At 43.6% G+C, this 19,489-nt stretch overlaps 1 protein-coding gene across 2 annotated transcripts in view; it reads right to left on the reverse strand.

Annotated features, from left to right (window-relative positions):
* The window catches only part of SPECC1 (sperm antigen with calponin homology and coiled-coil domains 1), a 345,436-nt gene extending 327,166 nt beyond the window's left edge, over positions 1 to 18,270 (reverse strand). The window contains exon 1 of one of the 2 annotated variants that reach the window (XM_078154748.1): positions 18,183 to 18,270. The gene's annotated coding sequence lies outside the window, so the exon portion shown is untranslated. Of the gene's footprint in view, positions 1 to 2,028; positions 2,175 to 18,182 lie in introns of those variants that run through there. The other variant, XM_078154744.1, reaches the window with a different exon arrangement.
* Between the last annotated feature and the right edge of the window lie 1,219 nt (positions 18,271 to 19,489).

Genomic DNA, 19,489 nt, shown 5'->3' on the forward strand with positions numbered 1-19,489 from the left:
AAATTATCCCATATGAATGTAGGGAAATACTATCATGCCATGAGAACTGGTGAAACGGATAGTTTCAAAGAAACCTGGGAAGACTTGTATGAACGGATGCAGAGTGAAGTGATCAGAGCCAGGAGAATAATTTATGCAAAAACAGCAATACTGGAAAGACAAACAACTTTGAAAAACTTCACACTGCTGATCACTGCCATGACCGACCACAATTCCAGAGAACTCATGATGTGAGATCAAATGATAAATATTTGTATGGAATTTAGCATAGTGCCTGGCACATAGTAGGTGCTTAGTAAATACATGTTCTCTTACCCTATGGGCCAAAAAGAGAGGGCATCCACAACATTCTTGTCATTTTCTAAATCCTCAGCTAAGTCTTGATAGAGGCCATCAAAGTAAATCTTGGGATGCTATCCCATTAAAAATTCAAGAAGATTGAGTCTTGTCTTTGTCTTGGGATGACTTTCTAGGTGACCAGAAATCGAGCTGGTTTACTGGTGAATCCCTTCCCAACAATCTGTTTCATGATTTGGCACCATCCATTCAATCTATTTATTAGAGAACAGTAAGGCACAGTTTGATAGTCATGGCATCATGGTGCCACTTCCAGATGGGAAGTGGTGACAGGCCAGATAAGACTCCTTTTCCTCAATTCCTTAAACCATTCCAAGATGAATAAAGATCCCTTGTTCAGAACAAGGGATTCTGGCAGTCTTTGGGTCCATAATGACTGGCAACAGAGCTGTTGCCACAGAGATCTGAGATGGAACTGCTTGCATTCTGAGCTATTTTGAAAATAAATGTACCACCAACAGCAACTTGGAGCTGCCGTGGCCACCACTGGGCCACCACCCTGTGACAAAGGGACTCATCTGCTCCAGGATGTCCCCATGAGATTTGTCAACAAGCTCCACGTGCTGCAGCTGCCACCCTCCCGCCCAGAAGCAGCCAGGATGCCGCCAAACAAAGTCATGGTGGTCTGTGCTCCATACTAGTCATTCTTGGAATGGCTAGCTCCCAGCTTTGCAAGGGAATTTATTTTCAGAACAGAGCTTCCAAGAAAGATGGCGAAAGGAAGCTCATATCATGTGTGTACTCAGTCACATCAAATACAGTACACCCAAGATCACCTGAGTGCAGCAAGACTCATGTCCCTACCATGTGCTGGTTCCTATGTCTCTCCTCTTATTGATCTCCTTATTGATCCTGAAGGCCACTCCACCAAGGATCACAAGATCACAGAGCCAGGAACATAAGTCCATATTTCTCAATCCTTCATTTTACAAATGAGGAAAACGAGGCCCATTGAGATTAAGTAGCTTGCCAAAGGTCATACAAGTAGGTATAGAAACTGGATATGAACCCAGCTAGGTGGTGCAGTGGATAGAGTGCTGGGCCTGGAGTCGGGAAGACTCATCTTCCTGAGTTCAAATCCAACCTCAGACACTTACTAGCTGTGTGACCTGGGCATGTCATTTAACCCTGTTTACCTCAGTTTCCTCATCCTGTAAAATGAGCTGGAGAAGGAAATGGCAAACCACTTCAATATCTCTCCAAGAACCCAAATGGGGTCACGAAAAATTGGACATGACTGAAACAACTGAACAACACCAACACTTACTTCATGGGTATTTATTAAGTACCTATTATCCACTTTAGATGCTAGGAATACAAAGAAAGGGAACCCTAGAGGAAGAAAAAAACCACTCATAATTAATTAACCTTCAGTGGATATAAACTGCCCCAAAGGTGTTAGAGAAGGGTTAGTTAATTCAGCTGGGGTAACTCAGCAGGGGCAGTAAGTCCCAGAAATATAGGCCTTGGTGACAAATCTGCCCACCCAATAGGAGAACCCATATGTTCTTAAAACAGCCTTCTTTGGGGGGAACTAGACCGTATCAGCAGACAGCCCCACAAGAATCCCCAAAGGACCTATTGGGTAACCCCCAACATTACAGAGAGAAAAAGAAGAGGGTTGACGAAGAGAAGCCTGTAATGTGACTTTGACGCCATAAAAACACAGACCTCAGGACACGACCAGGTTGAGTTGGCCCCAGGCATAGCCGCCTTCTTTTCAGACACTCTGCCTGTCTGAAACTGCCACTGCAGTTATGGACCCTCTTGCTGGTTCTTAGGTGCGTATTAGCCACCCAACCAGGCCTCAGTGAGGTTCTTATCAGAGCAGTAGCTCTGATGTTGTCATGGAGACTGGGAGCCCAACAGAACCATTTCCTGGGTAAGCCCCATCCCTAAGTGTTAGCTCCTGGCGCTGTCCTTCGGGACAGTCGGGAGGGGGAAGGGATAAAAGCGGATCTATAGGTCTCCTGAATCCTTCTGGAGATGAACTTCCCTGGCAGACAGCCACTTTCAATAAACATCTGGTAGAAAAGGCAGTGGGGCCTCAAAGCCAGGAAGACTTAGGTTCAAATCCCACCTCTGACCTATCAGCTATGCCGACCCTGGGCCAGACATTTCCTGTCTCTAAGACTAAACGTCGGACAGCAGATGTTCATTTGTATAGTGGAAAGAGTTTTTTCACCAAGAGTCCTCCCTTATACCGATGAATTCTGAAATCTAGTCCTAAATCCCACATTTCTTAAAGCTCTGTTGTGTAAAAGACACCAGGGATAAAAATATTTCCTACTCCCCCCCAAAAAACTTATATTCTACTAGAAGAAAAATACAAAATGTACCCAGAGAAGTATGATAATAGGAAGGATTGGTAGGGACAAAAGGCAGATCCAGGTGGCTCTAGGATAATTTGAGAAGGATACACTTTTTAAAAAAATTTTTATTAATTTATTTTGATTTATCAACAATTACTTCCATATATTTTTGAGTTTAAAATTTTTCTCCCCCTTCCTCCCCACCACCCTCCCTAAGACAGTGCACAATCTGATATAGGCTATATATTTACATTCCTATTAAACGTATTTTCACATTAGTGAAGTTGTAAGTAAAAATTAAAACCAATAGGAGGAACCATCAGAAAGAGGAAACAAAACTCAACAGAAGAGAAAAAAAAAGATAGCGATTCAGCTTTCACAGTTATGATTACTATCAGTGTCTTTTTCTCCATCCTTTTTTCCCCCTGTTTATGCTTTTCTTTCTCCTTTCTCCTTTCCCCCTCACTAGTGTTTTGCTTTTGACCACCTCCTCCTTCAGTCTCTCCTCCTTTCTATTATCCCTTTCCCTTTTCTTCCCCTTTGACCTTACTGCTTCTTTCCTCCCCTCTATCCCTCCCCTCCCTTTTCTTTCCCCTTTTCCCTCCTACTGCCTATATGGCAAGTTAGATTTCTATACCTAACTGATTATGTTATTCCCTTCTTGAGCCAAATCTGATGAGAGTAAGGTTCAAACAATGCTCACCCCCTCCCTTCTTTCCCTCTGCTATAATAGGATTTTCTGTCTTTTCCTGTAATGTAATTTACCCCTGTCTGTCTCCTCCTTTCTCAGTACATTTTCTAAGGTCAGACTAATCCACTTACTTGGATCCATTTAACCCACTTGATTAGATTTTTTTTTTAGCATTACCTCAAAGTCAACTAATATCCACCCCCTTTACGTATACTCCTTTAACATGGTGTAATAACAACACAGTTCTCAAGAGTTGCAAGTGTCATCTTCCCTTGTATGGATGTAAACAGTCTGCCCTTATTAACAATATTTTGTATCTTTCTGTCCCATTTACCTTTTTATGTCTTTCTTGAATCTTGCATTGAAGATCAAATTTTTTGTTGAGCTCTGGTCTTTTTATCAGGAAGGTTTGGAAGTCTCCTATTTCATTGAATATCCATCTCCTCCCTTGAAAAATCATGCTCATTTTTGCAGGGTAGTTGATCCTTGGTTGTAATCCAAGCTCCTTTGCCTTATGGAATATCATGTTGCACTCCTTGCGGTCTTTTAATGTAGAAGCTGCAAGGTCCTGTGTAATTCTGACTGTGGTTCCATGATATTTAAATTGTTTCTTTCTGGCTGCTTACAGTACCTTCTCATTCATCTGGTAATTTTGGAATTTTGCTATTATATTTCTTGGCGTTGTCAATTTGGGATCTTTTTCAGGTGGTGAGTGGTATATTCTTTCTATGGTTATTTTACCTTCCGGTTCTAGGACTCCAGGTCAGTTTTCCTTTATGATTTCCTGAAAGATATTGTCCAGGCTCTTTTTTTCATCATGATTTTCAGGTAGTCCAATGATTTTTAAATTGTCTCTCCTGGATCAATTTTCCAGGTTGGTTGTTTTGCCAATGAGGTATTTTATGTTTTCATCTATTTTTTCATTTTTTTGTTTCTGTTTGACTGATTCTTGCTCTCTCATAGAGTCATTAGTTTCCATTTGTCCAATTCTAGTTTTTAACAGATTGTTTTCTTCTGTTAGTTTTGTACTTTTTTCCCAATTGGCCAATTGTATTTTAAAGAGATTGAGCTCTCCTGCTGGGGAACAGAGGGCACTGACCCAAGCTTCTTGTGTTGGGAGCCTAGGTCTTAGTCACTGGCTTTGTGTGCTGGGGCCTCTTATGTTGGCAATTGGAGGCTGTAGGGTTTTGGCAGCTTACCTCCTGTTGGGCTGGAATCAGCAAGGCTGGAACTTTCAGGCAATTCTAGGTTGCCTGTTTTTCCTTTCCTTTAGCTTTCTTCAGCTCCTTTTAGATGGGTGCTGCAGGGTATCTGCCTGGGGCCCCTTGAAATGCTTCCTCCTTCATTTCTGCTAATGCACTGGGAGACTCCTTTGCAGTAGAGTGCTGAGGCACCTGGTGGTTTTCTGAGCTGGTTTCCACCAGTTCCCGAACCCTACCCTCAGTGAGGCACTTGGAGGTCTAGGTGTTGGTGTTTGCCTGCTCTACCACCTGGGCTTCAGGATCTCCTCCTGGTTGACAATTGGAGGCTGTAGGGTTCTGACAGCATACCTGGTATTGGGTTGGAATCAGCAAGGCTGGGACTTTAGGAAGACTCTAGGTTGCTTTCTTCATGATGCAGGGTGCTTATCTGCCTGGGGCCCTTTGTAGTGCTGCTTCCCTTATTTTTGCTGAGACACTGGGAGACTCATTTGCTGGGCTGCTGCACTGCTGCTCCCCATCTTTCTTCTAGTTCAGCTGTTCCAGGGTTTTTTTTTTCTGGGGTGATATTTTCTAGGTTTTCAGAGGTTGATAGGGGAGGGTGAGAGCAACTACCTTTTTACTCTGCCATCTTCAAGAATATATTTTCTATAGGGCCAAGAGGACCTTAAGGTGCATACTGAGTGGGCACACCATTAACAGAAAGCAGGGCTTGTGATGTAATGTTCAACTCCAGCTTTATGATTGAAACGGCCACCTCTGAAGTCCATCCAGTGCCAAATGATCCACGGGGCATTGGCCTTAGGATCCCCACACATCCCAAGTTCTCAATAAGTAAAGCTTTCTCCTTTTACAGCCCAGGGGCCTCAGGATGAAAATTTGGAAACTCAGTCTTCTATCATAGGGTCTTCTAACTGAAAGGGGCTTCAGAGTCTATCCAAGCCAACCCCTTCATCTTATAGAGGAGGAAACTGAGGCCCATAACAATTAAGGTTATACAGGAAGTAAGTGGTTAAACTAGTGATTAAGCCAAAGGCCTCTGGCCAAACCAGCCATTTTCATTTTCACCCCACTCTAGAACCTGCACCCACACACTACGATTACTAGGGAAGAGACAATTGACCACCGAGGACCCAGGAGGTGAGGGAGCCCTCTGCCACAAGGATAAACTGTTGTCTGGGGTATTCAGGAGTGTGCTGGAGCCAGCTCACAAACCAGCCAGGGAGAGCCAGTTGTTAAATTTTCACCCCAAACATTTATACCTTGGAAATTGGCAGATGTGACAAACCAGGACTTGATCAAGGTATAAATTGTGTGTGTGTGTGTGTGTGTGTGTGTGTGTGTGTGTGTGTGTGTGTGTAGAGAGAGAGACATATATACATATAGACACATATGTATATAAATGTTTATGTATACACATATTTTATACAAATAATATATAATACACATATGTATACAAATGTATACATATATAAAGATTTGTGCATATACATATAGTTATATACAAATATATTCCAAATATATATAAATATATGCATATATATTTATATACAAATGCACATATATTCCATATATGACATATTTACACATGTACATTTGTTTATATACAAATACATATCAATATAGTCCATATATGTATGTAAATGTATGTGTATATAAAGATATATGCACATATACATATTTGTATGCAAATGTATTCCAAACATATATAAAAATTTGCATGTATACACATATTTATATACAAATACACATATTCCATATGTATATACTTGTGCATATACATTTATTTATAGATTCCAAATATGTGCATAAATGCATATGTATGCATGTGCATTTTTTTATGCACACAGAAGTATATACTGTGTCTAAATATATTCTGTGTGTATATAGATACATTCTATATGTTTGCATATATTATATATAAAAGATAACGCTACAAAGTAATAAATGAGAGACAGCACAACATGGTGGAGTACTGGATTTGAAAGTAAGGAGGGCTGAGTTCAAATCCCAGCTCAGACACTAAGTGTGCGACTCTGGGCACATTATTTCACACCTCTGGCCCTAAATATCCTCATCTTGTAAAATGGGGACAGTAATCTTTCTACTACCTAATGGGAAAGAAGAAAGTGCTTTATAAGCCTTAAAGCACAAAAGAAACAGGAGTCATCATGACCACCAAATGGGTTCTTCAGGAGGTCAGAGGAACTGGAGGATGAGAAAGAAGGGCAAGAGACCAGTCAGTCAACAAACATTTATTAAGCACCTACTGTCTGCAGAGCATGGTGCTAAACGCTAGAGATACAAAGAAAGACAACAATGTAGTGCCTGCTCCCACGGAGCTCCCAGTCTAAGGAGGAAGACCACATGCCAACAGCCACGTGCAAACAAGCGCTACCCAGCATAAACCAGAGGGAAGGCACTGGGAGCCTTGAGGTGGCTCAGGACAGGCATCCTGGAGAAGAGCAGATTTTAGCTGAGACTTGAAGGAAATCCAGGAGGCCGGGAGACACAAACAAGGGGAGAGCAGCCAGTGAAAATGCTTGGAGTGGGGAAATGGAGGGATAGCCAAGAGGCTGGATGGAAGAGTACATGAGAGGGAATTAGTGCTGGACAGGTAGGCCAAGTCAGTAAGTCTTTATTAAGCACCTAATGTGTGCTAACATAATACTAAGAGCTGGGAGACCCTCACCTTAAGAACTGATGTTCTAGCGGTGGAGACAACACGCCTCTAATGAATGAATGAAAAAGCATTTATTAAATGCTTACTATGTGCCAGTCACTTCCCAACTCTAAGCCTCAATTTCCTCACCTGTAAAATGGGTTTGAAATAGAGAGCCTCTGAGGTTGCTTCCAGCTCTTGAGCTATGATTCTATGATCCAACAAGACAGATGGTTATTAGAATGTTGCAAATCCTCCTCCTTTAAATGGAAATAATCCTTTAGATCTTAAGTGACAGCTGCCTTGGTTGTCATTACTAATCTCCATAGTCAATGCTTTATATATTGCCTTTCATCCAGCTACTGCATCTCTGAGTATTTTATAAGCATCCTCTCACCACACCTTAAGTGAAGGAGGATGCAAGCCTTGGGATCCTCCCATTTCCAAAAGGAATATTGATGCCTAGAGAAGGTAATTGGTTCAAAAGGAAATACAGTATCCTAGGCAAATGCCAGCCAAAATCCCAGCCTCTCAGAGAAACCTTCAAGGGACACCTTCCACACACAACACGTCCCAGAGCTTTCACTTCAACTCATCACACAGGGGGTACCCGGTAAGACACCACTGCATAGGATAGGACATCCTAAGCTGGAACAATGATACCACTGGCACTCTCGTTCTGCAGCCAATAAAAAGCTTGTCATCCATCAAGCAAAACCTGCTCTGGGTCATTTAATAACTTAGAGAAAAAAAAAACAATAATTTATGACTAGCTCATGAAAAGTTCCAAAGCAGGACACAAACACATGTAACTTGTTTCCCTTCCTTTCAGGTCTTTTATCATTCTTTTTAACACACAGTCTGACACGGTCCAGACAATAATTAGCTGCTAAGCCTGTGAATGTGAGTACTGCCCAACCCTAGCCATGGGAACCCAGCAGCCTCAGAAATAGAGGCTCAGGAACACAACGATGAGGTGGGATGTTGCAGAGACAGAAATGGGGTCCAAAAGGGGGCACAAACAAGGGCTTCACAGGTAAGACCATAAATTGGGGGCTCAGTGTTAAAATTCTACAAACCTCTATTAAACACCTACTGTTTGCAAAGCTCTGTTCAGTGCCAACAGCTCTAACCCAGGCACTCTTGGCTCTGCTATCGAGGCGAATCAACAAACATTTATTGAGCACCTACTATGTGTTAGGTGTTGTGTTAAGCACTGGGGATACAAAGAAAGGCAAAAGATAGTCCCTGTTCTCAAGGTGCTTACAGTCTAAAGGGGGAGTCAACAGCGAAGAACTCAGGATAAAATGAAGATGGTTTTAGGGGGAAGGCTTTAGCATGGGGTGGGGGGCAGGGCAGGGCTGGGAGAGGCTTTTTTCCAAAGGGGGAAATTTAGCTTCAACCTGAAGGAAGCCAGGGAAGCCAGGAGATAAGGAGGGGAGCATTGCAGGCATGTGGGACCACCAGTGAAAATGAGTGGAGTGGGAAGATGAAGCGTCTTGCGTCCCTGGATCACAGAGGGAATGGAGGAGATCCCATGCAGGGTTAATACCAGCAAGGCGTCTTGAACTTTCCAACAGCATCAGAAAAGAGCCTTCTTGACTTTCCTGTATTTCCTAATCCCTAGACAGCGTCCACCTTTTAAAACAGCCTTCTGACTCCTAAATGGGATCTGAATAATCTTCTGCCAAAAACTAGCATGAGGAAGCCCAGGAGCACTGATACAGAAGTGGGAGATTCAGAATGAACAATGAGATGCGAGTTTGGGGACACAGGAAATGTGAGGATTTACTTTGCTTGACTGTGCCTAAAGGTGTTTCTTTTCTTTTTTTTTTCCCTTTTCAGTGGTGGGGGGTGGGAGGGAGAGAAAAACTAAAATAAAAATAATAATGATAACTAGCACAAATATAGCTCTTCAATAGCTAACATTTATATAGCACTTTATGGTTCACAAAGCGCTTGACAAATATTATCCCATTTGACCCTCACAACAACCCTGGGAGATAGGTGCCATTGTTATTCCTATTTTACAGATGAGGAAACTAAGGTTGACAGAGGTGAGTTGACTTACTCTGGGTCACACAGACAGTAAGTGTCAGAAGCTGGATTTCAACTCAGGTCTTGAAGTTTCCAAAGCGCTTTTAATATGATCTCTCTCCTTTGATCTTCACAACAACCCCATGAGGCTAGTGTTATTGTTGTTATTATAATTATAATTAGTATAATAATAAGAATCATTATCATTTTACAGATGAGGAAACTGAGGCTTAGAGAGATTAAGAGGCTAGCCCAGGGTCACACAGTTAACAAGTCTGAAGTGGGCTTGGAACTCAGACCTTCCTGACTCCAAGTCCAACACTATTCATTGAACCACCCAGCTGCATCTAATTAAAATTTTAAAAAATAAAATAAAATCAAGACTTCTAGGAGGGTATCCGTGATAACATATGCATCAGAGCCAGGAATTAAATCCACATCCTCGGACTGCACAGCTCTTGCCCTCAGAGGGATTACCCGGTTCTTAGGCATCCACACAAATCCCAGAAAGTCAATAGAAGCACAAGAAAAATTCGCCACCACAAGGTGTCACATTAAGGCAAAAAGTGTCAAAAGGCAGCAGCCTGTGATGGTATCCTATCATTGATAACACCAATCATGGGAGGGTGTGGGAGACTTGAATGATATGTTGGTTAATTTTTTGAATTGCTTTTCCCCCTTCTATTTTGTTTTTCACAATATATGGCTCACTGAGAGTGTGGGGTGGAGTGGAAGGGATGGATATATTCAGAAATGAAAGTGATATAAAAATAAAAAATTTTGTTTAAAACTGTAAGCGCTAGGAGCTCAAAGGGTCAAAAGTCAAAGTCCAAGAGGCAATAACAGAACAGGAAATGACATTGAAAATAACCACAAAATGCATGAGACTCCCAAGTCAGTCTAAAGAGCATTTAATATTTGTATAGATTCAATTATAAAATACTCCTTAAAGAAATAATTTAAAAAACAACTGAAATAGCTAAAGGAATATTCAGTGTTCATAGATGGGCCCTGTCAATATAATAAAAATGACAATATTACCAAAGTTAATTAGATATTTAATGCTGTACCAATCAAACTCTAAGAGAAATTCTTTATATAGCTAGACAAAATACTAACAAAATTTATTTGGAGGAGCAAAAGATCTAGAATTAAGAGAAATAATGAAAAAAGATAGGAGCAAAATGGGAAATAGTACTTGCAGATCTCAAACTATATTACAAAGCAACAATTACAAAAACATTTTGGTATTAGCTAAAAATGGAAAAGTAGATCGATGGAACAGACTAGACAAGGAAAAAATCAGAAATAATGGAAGGCAATAATTAGGTTAGGAAAGAACCGATTTGGTAAGAACTGCTAGGGAAACTGGACAGCAATCTGGCAGAAATCACTTATCACAAAAGAAATGCAAATCAAAACAACTTGGAGGTTTCACTTTACTCCCAACAAAGTTACAAATATGACAAGAGATGGAAAAAGTCAATGTTGGATAAGTTGTGGAGAAAAACAACAACAACAACAAAAAAGAGACAACAAACCCCAGACTGCTAATACACTCTTGGTGGGGCTGGGAAGTAGTACAGACGCAACCATTCTGGAAAGCAATTTGGAATTAAGCAAATTAAGTTCCTAAAATATTGATCGCCTTTGACCCACATATTCCACTGACAGGCAAGACCCGAGGACTGAGAAAAGAAAGTCTTCACATAGACTAAAATATTTATAGCAGTACTTTTGGGGGTAGCAAAGAACCGGAAACAAGGGAGACCCCCATTGACTAGGGCATAGCAGAACAAACAGGGGTCCATAAACGTAACAGGATATCACTGTGCTATCAGAAACGAACAGTAGAACAACCATCACGTGAAGGCAGAAAAATCACAAAGAACAAATGTGGCCCCACTGAAGAGATGTAAGAAGGCACCTTTGCCTGCTGCTTTGCAGAGGCGGGGGGCCACAGGTGAAGAACACTGAATACAATGTCAGATTTATCAACATATTGATTGTTTCTATTGAAATCACACACACACACACACACACACACACACACACACACACACCCCTCATTTTCTTTTAATTCTTTTTTTATAAAAGATGGCTCTCTAGGACAGGATGGGGAGAGATACTGGGCAGACTTAGGTGACGTAAAAACAATTTTAAAATATATTTTTTAGAAAAAAAAACAGTTCAGTGCTAGGAGCTCAAAGGGCAGAAGACCCCTCTAAGTCTAAGCAGATTCATGAATGCAGGGCTTTGAGCTGAGCCTTTTGCAATTCTTATTCCTAGTGTCAGGAATTGTTCCAATCAAAGGCAAGTATTTTAGAGTCAGTAAAAACAGTTTGGTCTATGTCTGGGTTTATTTACACTATTACTGGTTCCCTTCTTTTAGTTTCTTCCTCCTCTCCCTCAACCATCTCCTCTCTACCTAAGGTCTTGGAACACCAAGAAAAGGGTAACAGAGACAGGGAATTATCTTCATACTGAGACTCTGCAATACAACGTCCCTGAATACATTACTACATAAGAAAAAGCAATGCAAACAGAGAAAAAAAGGTGCTCACTTGTTATATGCTGTCAACTTATTTTTTTTGTTTTGCTACAATATGCCCATGTTTTTCTTCAGTTAATAAGAAAATGTTTGCATCAGACTGAGAGAGTTGGCCATAAACAAAAAACGACATGTTGGAGAGACTAGTTGTGAACTGGTCCAGCCTTTCTGGAAAGCAATTTGGAACTAGGCCCCCAGAGTGAGGGGAGCAGAACCAGAAAAACAATTTATACAATAACTACAATGTGGTTTAAAAAAAACATGCAAAAAACCACAAAAACAAAACAAACAACAATTTTAAGGGCTTAGGAGATCGTGACGATCAACACAACGGCCAAGCACTACTCCAGATGCTGCTCCTCCCCGCCCAACAAGCTATGGATTCTCTGGACGGACAGAAGGCAATGGAGAGACGCAGACTATTTTCTAGACAGAGGCATTGGGGGGATTAGTTTTACTTTCTTTTATTCAGCTGGGGGCAATGGAACAGGTGGAAGGGAGAAAAGGCAGATTTTGGTTAATTGAAAATTTTAATTTAATTTTTAAAATGTTTGCATTCTCTGTAGACTCAATGAATGACAGCAGAGTAGAAGGCTTAAACCCAGGTAGATGACAAATGCATCTCCCTCCCTTCTAGAAGAGACTGGGGGTCAGGGGTTGGGGTGGGGAAGTGAGATTATGGCTGTGGAACATTACTTAGGCAAACTCAGCTGACATATTGGTTAGTTTTGGTGAAATGCTTCTCTCCCCCTTTTTCTTTTGACTGATTGTTTTAAAGGATGATTCACTGGGTAAAGGAGGAGAAATATATTCATAAGTGAAGGTCATATAAAAATAAAATATCTCAACAACTTTTTAAAAAAGTTAAACCTTAAGCAGCTGTCAGGATCATGCATACCTGATACCAGTTGGTATAGGGGATACAGCCCTGGACCTGGAGTCAAGAAGACCTGAGTTCAAATCTAGTTTCAGATATTTACTTCCTGTGGGACCCTGGGCAAGTCACTAAACCTCTGCCTGCCTTAGTTTCCTCATCTATAAAATGGGGATAATAATAGCATCTTACTTCCCAGGATTGTTGTAAGGATCATTTGAGATAATATTTATAAAGTACTTTGCCAACCTTAAAGCACCATACGTGGTAGTTACTACTACAATTACTATTACTCTTGCTGCTACTATGACTACTACTACAGTACTACAATCACGACTATAATTACTACTACTACTATTAGTACTACTACTATCACTATCAATATTACTAATACTATTATTACTACCACAACTATTACTACTATTACTACTACTATTAATACTACTACTACTACCACTACTACAACTACCATTACTACCACCACGTCTACTACTACTATTACCACTTCTGCTACTACTACTGCCACCACCACCACTACTAATACTACTAATACAATTACCATTATTACTACTACCACTTACTATCACCACCATCATTACTACCATTACCTCTACTACTACTACACATCACTACCACTATCACTACTACTACTACCACTACCACTACTTCCTCATCACTACTACTACTGCTGTACTAAAGCTGCTACTACTACACCAAGTGGCACTGGAATATTTCTTACAATCAACCAACAAGCACTTACCACAGGCACTTGGCAAAGTCAAGCAGCCCCCAGGACTCACAGAATTTTGCTTTGGTTGGAAATAACAGGTCCTGATTTAGTTATCTACCTGACACTATTTTCTAGGATGGAATAGAAGGTGGAGGGAGGCAGCAGCAGCGGAGGGAGGGGCATCAGGAAGGGTGTCCTGGAGAAGGTAACACCTGAACAGAGTTCTGAAGGAAACAAGGGTTTCTAATTCCTACAATGGTAGGAAATGGACAAACTAGAATAAACTTGGGTCTTTTGAAAGCTTCACCCAGTTTGCAAAGATTGGAAGCCAAACATAAAAAATCCTAACTTGGGGATTTGACCAAAGAGATGTGAAAAACCTCAGGGACTGTGAAATTAGAAACATATTTCCCAGGGAAGAGAGAGAAAATAACAGTTGAGACCATGCAAAAGTGACTTCTGATCTGGTCACCAGCAGAGTGTCTGTCTATTAACAGCAGGGACAGGAACCAACTAGGGGTAGGGGTGGGGATTTTATTCAGTAATTGCATAACAAACTCCCTACCTTGCAGAAAAAGGACCTCTTTAGAAGCTAGTTTGGGCTCTAAGATCGAAACAATCTTTGAAGAGCCTCCATGTGCTGCCCTCTAGTGAAATGGGAGCAAGGGCTGATGGAAAATTAAGGCAGGTAGTATAGACGTGGCACTTCACAAGTCACTCAATCTCCCATCTCCACGCCTTTGCATTGGCTGTCCCTCATGCCTAGAATGCTCTCTCTCATCTCCCCCTCCTGGCTTCCCTGGGGTCCTTCCAGGCTCAGCTAAATCCCCACCTTCTCCCAGCCCTCCTTAATCTTAGTGCCTTTTTTTTTTTTAAAGAATGTAAGCAGGGATTGCTTTAGATTTGTCTTCATTGTCCTCAGCACTTTGGCACATTCTGTCGTTGCTGAGTTATTTCTGAGTCTTTGTGACCCCTTCTGGTGTTTTCTTGGCAGAGATACTGGAGGGGTTTGCCATTTCCTTCTCCACCTCATTTGACAGATGAGGAAAATGAGGTTTGCAGGGTGAAGTGACTTGCCCAAGGTCACACAGCTAGTTAGTGTCTGAGGTCAAATTTGAACTCAGGTCTTCCTGACTCTATGTCTGGCGCTCTATCCACTGAGACAGATGAGGAACTGAGACAAACAGGGTTAAGAGACTTGCCCAAGGTCACTTACCCAAGGAAACATCTGAGGACAGATTTGAACTTGGGTGTTCCCCGACTCCAGGCCTGGCACTCTATCCACTTCACCACTAGCTGTGCATAGTAGGTCTTAATAAATGTTGGTGGATTGGTTGAGGACCTGGACAAGAATAGTGCACAGCAGAACGTTTGGAATTCTGCACCTTTTCAAATATCTGTGCTGTGGTGACGCTATGCTCTGACATTCAAAGACTGAGGGACACCTTTTGGGGGACTTGTTATTTGGGGTGCTGGTGAAGTTTACCAGCATCAGAGCCCTGATCCTGCCCTTCTCTACCCCACCTGCCAGCCCAACTACAAGAACCTGGAGGGCAGAGTGTCAGGCTTGTCAGTATCTCCAGGTCCTGCCCAGGGCAGGAGAGCCATGGGAGGGAGTCACAGCCCAGGGCCAAGGGCCTGATGAGGCCTGAGGGGCCGGACTTACCTGGGACCCAGGGCCAGGGAACACCTCTCCCCCTCTACTGGCTAGGGTGCACAAGCTTTCTTTATACACACTTGAGTGACTCATTCCCCCACACACAACAGAGAGAGAATGGGTTTCCAAAGTGACAACGGGTGATTATTCTCAGATCTTTACTTCCAGTACAATGAGAGGGGGAATCATTTAGGATTTGTTGTTCAGTCGTGTCCAACCCTCTGTGACATAATCCATTTGGGGTTTTCTTGGCAGAGATACTGGAGTGGTTTGCCATTTCCTTCTCTAGCCCATTTTACAGATGAGAAAACTGAGACATATGGGGTTAAGTGACTTGCCCAGGGTCATATAGCTAGAAAATGTCTGAGGTTAGATTTGAACTCAAGAAGACTCATCTTCCTGATTCCCAGCACAGTGCTCTACCCACTGCGCTGCCTGGCTGCCCCCTATCATTTAGGATAATAATAAATAATTATAATAACTGACACTAACAGGGCTTTAGAAGCAATTTAGCATAGTAGGTAAAGTACTCATAGTAGGTAAAGGATCACAGATCTAGAGCTGGAAGGTGCCTGAGAGGCCATCTAGTCCCCCTTTCACAGATGAGGAAACTGAGGCCCATGGAGATTAAATGATTTTCCCAAAGCCATACAAGGAGCCATTAACCTACTTGCTCAGAGTCAATCAATTAGTACCCAAGTACCTACTATGCGCTGAGCACCTACTATTTGTGTGGGGATATAAAAACAAAAATGAAACACTTCTTGTTTTCAAAGAGTTCACACTAAGGGAGCAGTCCCCAGATACTCAGAACTTCCTAGCTCTAAGTCTAGTGTTGTAGGCCCCAGGATCCACTGGGGCTCACAGCCCTCTGCATTCCCAGACTCTGCCACTTGACCTCCAGAAAAGGGCTCCCGGACCCTTCCATCCACAAGGCAGTGAGCCTCCCCTCTCCCCCAGTCTGTTGTCTCCCCCAATAAGCATATGAGGACCTTGAAAGACAGTTTTCCATTTGTATACCCACCACTTAGTATACTGCTATCTTATCACAAATACATGTTTAATAAATGCTTTTTTATTCACTTATTCTTTAAAATAAATAAATAAAGCACTATGTATACATATCACTTCTTTCAAGATCAGACTGACACCAGGTCAGCATCAACAGCTAATCACAAGAAAATAACAACCAGCAGACAAAGCTTGACCCTTGGGTGGGGGGTGGGGGTGTCCTTGCCATTTGACTAAAAGTCTTTAAAATTCTGCTCAGTTTCAACACAATGTCACTATCCCCATTCTTGTAATTCGGGAGAAAAAAACCGAAAACAGCCACCATTTGAACTTAAGTCTGAATTATCAACCGACCTGGCTGAGGCTGAAGTTTATAGCCAGTCAAAGGCTCCCACCTGCACATACAGCTCCTATCAATCCCAAGCACTGTGCTCATTTTCTTCAAAATACTGTAGAATCCTCCCTTCCTTCAAGACCCACGTCTGGGGCCACCTCCTCCGTGAAGCCCGAGTGAAAATGATCTGTCCCTCCTCAAATTTCTCATAATCCTTTACCTCAACATCTCCTGTGACCTTTCAGTCTTCCTCCGCTCACAGTTACTTGTATAAATGTCATTCCCCTATTGTTTCTCATAAGAATTCCATGAGAGTCGGGTCTGGGCCACTGTCTTTGCACCTCCAGCTTTTAGCACAAGACCTTTCTTATACATAGTAGGTGCTTAATAACGGTTTGCCAAATGGGGAAGGGGGGGGAGGGAAGGAAATAAATCCAATTAAGGCCAATTTCTGCACAGGACATTTTTACGTATTCATTTATTTTGCTTTTCTTCACTTGTCATAAATATATCTCTAAATGACATCTGACATCCTGAACGGGCACCCCAAAGAGGCTGGGTGGCTCAGATATGGCTCTCCTGGAGGTTAATAACCTTATCTCAGGGCTCTAGTTACTGCAGAAACAGATAAGCATTTGAATGGGTCCAAGGTAATTTCTCCAGCAGAGGGCAAAAACGAGCACACAGTAGTTTAAAAAAAACAAATGTCCTCTACTTATTATATAAGCTTACTTCTGGGTGATGAATTCCCCCACAAGAGTAAAATCAAAATAGAGAGGTTTATGCTCTCCATTTACATGTCTTCCGAAATAAAGCCGGTTCCATTTCAAAGGGATCTGGGGAAAGGTGGTCACTGAATCATCCCAAAGCCCAAGGAATCCTTTGCCCAGGGGCTTATAAAGTGAAATGGCCAGCACGGCTGAGGAGTGGTTCCGAAATGGCAGCCTGAGGGACCTTACCTTGAACTCCCATAGACCAGGTGTGGACATCTCCCAGGTGCCGAACAGGGGTCACGCAAGCTGCCCCTGTGGGCCCTGCCTAAATTCTGGCTGGCAGGGATGATTCTCTGTGAACCCCACCAAAGCGTCGGGGGACCCATCTTCCCCACCTTTCCCTGAAGGTGAGCTAGGCTGAGAGAGTCCTCTTGGCAGGAGACAGGGCCAAGGGCAGCCCCCCTCCATTTCAGACACAAGGTGTCTGGGAATGGGGGTGGGGTGGAATCCCTCCCCTTGGGTGTCAGGGTGTCAGGGTGTCCACCAACCTGGACCCTCAGGCCACCATTTCTCCCGTCCCTGGGGCTGCATCCCAATTGCAGGCATGCCTTCTGGGGCCAGAATGCTTCCTTACCATGCCAAGGGGGCAATGAAGGGCTATACCTGGGCCCCCGCAGTGGCATGGGATGGTATCTCTGGGGGGCACTCTAGGATAAGAAGGAAAAGAGGGGAGAGGCTGGTGAAGAGAGGTCCCTTCCCCTCACCCTGTGAGCCAGCAGAGGCTAAGAGGAGGGAGCAGGAGGATGCCTTCCAAGGGGGAAGAAAGGAGGCGGCAGTCCCGTCCGGCCCTGAGCCTTTCCTTCCCCAGGCTCCCGGTCCTCAGCTTCTCCATCCCTGCATCTCGCCCTCCCTCCCTCCTCTGTCCTTCTCTCCCTCCCTCCCGGCAGGTGCTGCACCAGCTCTGCAGGACCGGGATGCAGCAGTAGCAGCAGCAGCAGCGGCAGGGGCAGGGGCAGCAGCAGCAGGAGAGCAGGGCAGCACGCGCATCCCTCACCTGTGCCCTCCCGCCCTCCCGCAGCAGCCGGGCCGGTGCCGGGGCAGTGCAGCAGCAGGTTGGTCTAGCCTCGCGGATGCTCTGCGTCCCGAGGAAGCCTCAGGCGCCTGAGACTAGCGCCCGCGTCCGCCAGGGGGCGAGAGGGAAAGCGGAGCCCGCGAGGAGCACTGGGAAGTGTAGTCCAGTCGCACCGCGGCGACGGCCCAAGAGTTCCAGCGGCCCGGGAGGACTACACATCCCGGCGTGCCCCGCGGCCAAACTTCGGATTTCAGAGCGCTCACACGCCTTGCCTAGCTCAGTCGGGGCTGACCTGCGGAGCTCGATCTCCCAGACTGCGCAAGGCAGGCTCTGGCTCCCAGGTGCTGCGAAGGGGTCGCCCAGGACCTGGCTGGGTTTCCTTGGGTGTAAAACTGTAGCAAAGAGAGTTATCTTTCCCTGTGTGAGCTTGAGCTTTAGATCTTAGGATCGTAGATTTTGAGCCAGAAAGGACTCTGGAGGTCATCTGGTCCATCCCATCCCATTGTCCAGATAAGTAATCTGAAGTCCAGAGAACACTGATGACTTGCCTGAGGTTTCACATCAAATAAGGGACATGGTCAGGATTCAAACTCGGGGTTTCTAACAAGCCAGGGTGCATTCCATGGCCAACTCATGCCATCCAATGGAAAGCTCCATGATGCTAATGCTACCTTTGGGGTTCCTCCCCTAGCCCCAACTCATGCCCACGTCCACCTTTCCAGACCCTGCTTACATTCCTGCCTTCCATGTTCTCTACAATGCATCCAGACTGGCCTTCTTGTCCCTGACGAACAACAGTCCATCACCACACCTTTGCCCAGGCCGGTCCCGTGCCTAGAATGCAGTCCCTTCTTTCTCCTGATTCTTAGAATTCCCAGTTTCTTTTAAAGCACAGCTCCATCCTATCTGAGGTAGCTGGCTCCATGGTGGGAGGCTGGACCTGGAGTCAGGAAAACCTCGGGTTGAATTTTGGCCCCAGTATTTACATTAGCTTGCAATTCTGGGTGATCCATTTAATCTCTCCCAGCCTCTGTTTTCTCATCTTTACAAATAGGAAATGAAAATCTTTACAGATTTTACAATGAGGAAGCTGGGCTCTCTGGTCCTTTGCAATTCTACATCCATGATCCTCCAGAGACCTTTCCTGACTCCTGGAGCTGCTAATGTTACTTGAGAGCCAGCTTATGTGCTTAAAAATATTCTTTCCCTCCCCTTTTATTTTTATACTTGTAAAAAGTGTTTCCTCCTTTTTGAAGGCAAGCATGGAAACATAGGCTGGAGCCAGATGA

Source organism: Phascolarctos cinereus, unplaced genomic scaffold (assembly GCF_003287225.1).
Source record: "Phascolarctos cinereus isolate Bilbo 61053 unplaced genomic scaffold, phaCin_HiC Scaffold_5;HRSCAF=322, whole genome shotgun sequence".
Classification (NCBI taxonomy): domain Eukaryota; kingdom Metazoa; phylum Chordata; class Mammalia; order Diprotodontia; family Phascolarctidae; genus Phascolarctos; species Phascolarctos cinereus.